The sequence below is a fragment of the Polyodon spathula genome, chromosome 1 (assembly GCF_017654505.1).
Source record: "Polyodon spathula isolate WHYD16114869_AA chromosome 1, ASM1765450v1, whole genome shotgun sequence".
NCBI classification, from domain to species: Eukaryota; Metazoa; Chordata; class Actinopteri; order Acipenseriformes; family Polyodontidae; genus Polyodon; species Polyodon spathula.
In genome coordinates this window covers 48,932-54,354 of record NC_054534.1, presented here as the reverse complement: position 1 = coordinate 54,354, position 5,423 = coordinate 48,932, and the positions used below count along the sequence as shown (strand labels likewise).

Below are 5,423 nucleotides of genomic sequence, written 5' to 3'. Positions count from 1 at the left end.
GACCGATTTAAAAATACTCCAAAAAAAAAAATCTTATTAAATACACAGGTTTTTAGCTTCTAAAATATATTATGCTTTGTAATAAAATAGTTTAAAATAAAATTGTTGAATAGTGAACATCGTTTAGTAGATTGGAAATTATTCAGCTTGATAGCACATTACAGAGATATGCAATGTGCAGTATCTGTGTGGAGCTCTTGTTACTTAAATACAAGTTATTACAACACACCTTAGAATAATACAAATAAGAACATTATCAGTATTATAATACAACCTTTCAGATTTTTCTTAGATTCATTATGTGCAATTTACTGAGTTATTGAGGGGTGTGTCTTGGGATACAAAAATCTATGTAAAGTAAAAGTGGGATATGGGGATAATGCAAAAAAGGAAAACAATAGAAGAAACTAAAAGCAAGACGAGTACTTGTTTGAAAATGTTCTATAGAACAATGTACATTTCTCCATTGAGTAAATAATGAATCAATGCATTCCAACCTTGTTTATTTTTGTCCTACAGTTCACAACGGTTTTAACATATTCCAGTCAGGTTTATCTACAGCCGCTAAAGATGAAGACAGAATCATACAGTATATAATGAGTTAAATAAGACATGCAATACACTACAATATAATGAAATGACAAAAATTTGCATACACCTTTGACATCTATTATGTAAAAGTAATGAAAAAAACAAACATTACTTATAAAAAGGAGAAGTTTCCTTGACATATCTGGGTTTAGTATGTTCATAAATGTATAGTACTACATGTATAGATTAAAAACCACATTATGTTTTGTTATACCTATATTCTATATTAATTGTAAATGAGAACTGAACAGACAGAAACAGAGAATATGTATTTCATCCATTAAGTTTAAACACTTTGTTAAACGGGATCTCGTCAAAACTTTGTCAATTTATTTAACCACATTTTTGCAAATATTTAATTTCTTTCATGTAGCTTAAACTGCAAAAATGTGGATGAACTTGACTTAGATGCAACACATAAGGCTTTCCATTTAAGATTAGTAGGTCTTGATTACACAAAAAAAAAAAAAAAAAGAAAAAAAGGATATTTTGATTTCACAATGGTGTCTAGGATGCCCCCTTAGCTCTTAACTTTGAAAGCAGCATTTCATTCTTCCGGCACTCCTATGGAAACAATCGTACAGGTTATTAAAAATTCTGTGCTGTAAAAGTGTCTATTAATTGCTATATAGTCTCAAATTAGTCTCCAACAGTTTTCAAACACTCTGATTGCTAAAATATGCAGCTGGATAAAAGTTTGAGGTTACTGTAATTAAGCCAGAATGCCACTGCCTTACAAGCTATGACTAGAACCAAGGCTGGAGTGAAAATAAAATAATCTGTCATGCAATATTACCACACACAGACTTACTAATGTTAAAAACCTTCAAAATAAAATAAAAAAAACTAAAAACCTTCAGATAACTCATAGAGATATACACACTATAACCTTGCTTGTTTGTTTGATTGATTAAATGACTGAATAGATCTACATATTTAATTCACAGTATAGAACTAGGAATCAGTTAGTGATTTGTGACTACTTCTGGATGTTGAAACGCAGCTGTGTGGCAGAGCTGAGCCAACACTTCGACAGTGAGGAGGAGTGAGGAGACTACAAGCCTAGGTTTAGTTCACACTGTGGATAAAGATTATATGGCACTCTTTACAAGAACAGGGCTGTTAACCCTGGAGTCCTATTCAAATCCCACTGCAGATCAATATAACTGTTTCCAAGCTTACAACAATTCAAAGACTTATTAACCCCTCCCTGGATCCCCAGGTAACCAGAATAAAGGAGAGTGTTTTCAGTTAATTATACCAGCTTAAATAAAAGGATTTGATGGATTGTACAGAATAAAACATTCCAAAGCCCTGGTATTTTAACACAGACGGTCCCCTACAACAGGTCTACTACCATTACACAGCCAATAACGAAAGTGATATCCATTTAATATAAAAGTAATCTTACCTCTTTAAAGTCTTTCACTGTTTTAAAGTAGAGCCGTTGTTTCTCTAATAATTCCAGATACTCATCATTTAACTGATCTCTCCTCATTTTATTTTCTTGTTTCTTTTTCTCCATCTAGAAGAATTAATAATATATTATTATATATATATTATATATATATATATATCTCAATTACCTACTACAAATCTTACACATTTTCCACAATAAATTGTAAGTATAATCTTTTTTTGTCATAAACATCGAAGGGACAGGGTAGTCCAAATGCAATCTAGTTTCTTGCCTGTAGGCAGCATTGCATGTGTTTCTATAAAGGACAGAAATTGCCATTATAATATTAGAAGTCAAGTGCAGCCATATAGGATGTGATGTTGTAAGTTTAAGTGATTATATACACCCTTGTGGTGAAACATGGGCCAAATACATAAGCTGCTCAATGTTGTCTGAAGTTAAAAACCTGCACTGCAGTTTCAAATTACATTTACAAACTTTAAATTAATCATTTTATATCCCATGTTAAACTGCATGTCCTAAACTCCCTCTGTGTCGTATATACTATCCGTGAATTGAGAACAGGACATACAATATATCCACCGGGTTGATCACTCAGAGTTCACTGCCAGCGTTACCCAACATGCTTTAAAATGGGATTCAGAATACTGCATACAAGTAGAAGGATCAGCCTTCGTATCTAAGAGTAAATGACTATGCATCACAGATTCGTTACAGTCTTCAGTCAAGCACCAAAACCCTGCTGCACGACTGGTCTTTTCCCTTCCTCGTTTCTCCCAATCTACATATAAGTACAGTATTTTATATAAATGCTTTTGACAGTTTCAGTCAAAATGTGCAAGACAGCAGGGCGTTGTATATTAGATAGATACAGAGATAAAGATAACTTGCCTTAATTCTGTTCTGTTTAATTCCCTCAACAATTTGTTCCATCTGTCGCAGAAATTGCTCTCGGGCTCCAGAAGATGCCATAGCTCTGGAACATAACATGCATTAAGACTTACATAAGTGATAGAAATTACTGACCCAGGCACATTATTTGCAGAAGGAATCACAATATAGCACTCTACAGCTCCAACTGGTCTGACAGGCTCAGCACACCCAGATGGACAAATTATTACAAAATATGCAAAGAATTAAGAAGTGGATTACATTGTGTTTTCAGCTGTATAGGTTTAACTGCATAACTATGCTCATTTGAATACTACAAATAATTAAATGCAAATTTAAAAAACAAAAAAACAAACATAAAACATTAATCAAACCACTTAAGCTATCCTTATTGTCTGACGAAAAGTATTTTCTAGCTTGGCTGTAAGGAACATAGTTAAAGCATAACGCCAATACGTACTGCAGAAAGTTGTCATGAATGGAGTTCAGCAAATTAACCTATAGGGGGAAAAAGAAAACAACAAACAAACAAACAAAACAAATATTATATATATATATATATATATATATATATATATATATATATATATATATATATATATACACACACACACACACACACACATATACGTGTGTGTGTATGTATGTATGTATGCGTGTGTGTGTATATATCAATTAATTTAGCACCATTACCATAGTTGCCCTCTTACAGTATTTACTAGCAGTATTTGGGATCATGTAAATTGTCTACCATGGGAAAAGCTATGTTATATTTAAACTTGTATTTCCACCACAGCTGTACCATCCTCTGACAGGTTTAAAATCAACAAGCCAAACTCAAGGTCAAAGTATTAAACTTATTATACAATGTGTCTTTCATTGTTTAACTCAGCTGAGCGAAGTCATTGAAATGCTTCTGGTAGATTATGCAATGGTGGGAAATCCAATTTCTGCTGTAGTATCAGTAAAGCAGCACTTAAAGATTAAATACAGCAACAGCAAAATGTCACTGGCAATTTAAATATGTAATTACATTATAATAAAGAATTATATGATTGAGTGTCGTTACAAATAGACAGTAAATATATTCAAAATCCCCACGTGAACCAATGACACGAGTTCCGCATTATTAAAAATAAAGGTACAGCAGAAGAAACAATTAATTAACCATTAACTTTAAGAAAACCCTGGCCCAAGGACCAATTCTCTTTCATTTCCCCAGTTACCTCTTTTTCCAGAAACACCTTTTTGTCATCCAGTGTATTATAGAGGGTGAAGAACTGTTTGGTTTCTTTGTGGGTTGCTGCAACTAAAAGATGAGAATATTTTAGTTCAGCGGAGTTGTAAATCATGTTCAAGATAATGTTTCTTGCACCCAAATGCATTAAAACAGACAGCCGCAGTGCAAAATGTAGATACTAGAAAGCAATATAAAACTAACAGACTTGCTAATTTAAAAGGAAAAAGCAGCGAGGCTGTTCAGCACAAGTGAAGTTCCACAATGGAAAAAAAAGTGCAGTACTATTGCAACTTTACAGGATAAACCTGCACAGTCCACAAAATATATATGCATATATACAAATACTACATATTCCAACAAGCTTGATAATGGAGGGAGTAATATATTCTGATGTACAGGATATGTACATATTTAAAAAAAATAAATAAATAAATAAAAAATAAAACAGTTTTCACGCCTCATTTACCAAGAAATGCATACAATTATTTCTGATATATGTGAAGCTGATGTAAAATTACACACAGCTGGTGGAAAAAAATAAATTAAAAGCAGATTACATTTTCAGCTGTTTTGCCAAAACACTTTTGATTTAAGCAGTAATGAATATTCGTGTGACATGTACTTTTATTTGTACCCATTTTTATTTTCCAGAGATTTAACTCCTGTGTGTGCACCTTCTGCTGGGCCATCATTACCTTAATGTAAATGCATTCACCCCTCTGCACAACTGCCAGTCTGCAGAATGTCATCAAAACCATTCCAAAGCCCAGAAGTCATGCAAAACAAGCTCACCATGACACACATTATGAAAACCTCAAGAAGGCTTGTGCCAAGTTTCATCACAATTAAGTGATTCTTAAGGCACATTTGAACATTTACACAAACAGTATATAGTATATATAGAGTATATAAGCCAAACCTTTTCTCGTATTCTTCCACAGATCATATTGATTTACATTATAAAAGCACATTGGTTTTAAATTACACTTCTAGTTCAAAATGTATCTTTTTTTTATGAAGTCACCCCATCAAAGAATGGGTTTATGTAATGTTACATACGTTTTATTAGATTGCAATAACACTAGATAAAGATACCCTTATTATTTCTTAGGTCTGTATTCATTTAAAACAAAAAAGCTGATACAATTTGACGGCATGCTACTGGACCCAAACCAGCAATTTAAACAAGAAAATGGAACATACAGAAAGCAGATGCCTAAATACATACCCTGACCATAGAGTTCAATAAATCTCTTTTGATACTGGGTTAGTTCAGCTCTG

General features: G+C 32.8%; 2 long non-coding RNA genes across 2 annotated transcripts; both read right to left on the bottom strand.

The window, feature by feature from the left end:
- Nucleotides 1–486: 486 nt before the first annotated feature.
- On the bottom strand, nucleotides 487–2,112 carry LOC121304025. Its single transcript, XR_005947906.1, has 2 exons — nucleotides 2,003–2,112; nucleotides 487–1,155 (listed from the first exon to the last, which is right to left on the bottom strand). It is a non-coding gene; the product is annotated as an uncharacterized LOC121304025 (long non-coding RNA).
- Nucleotides 2,113–2,903: 791 nt separating this feature from the next.
- Nucleotides 2,904–5,423, bottom strand: LOC121303984. The gene is made up of 4 exons (XR_005947899.1): nucleotides 5,371–5,423; nucleotides 4,129–4,211; nucleotides 3,363–3,400; nucleotides 2,904–2,987 (listed from the first exon to the last, which is right to left on the bottom strand). It is a non-coding gene; the product is annotated as an uncharacterized LOC121303984 (long non-coding RNA).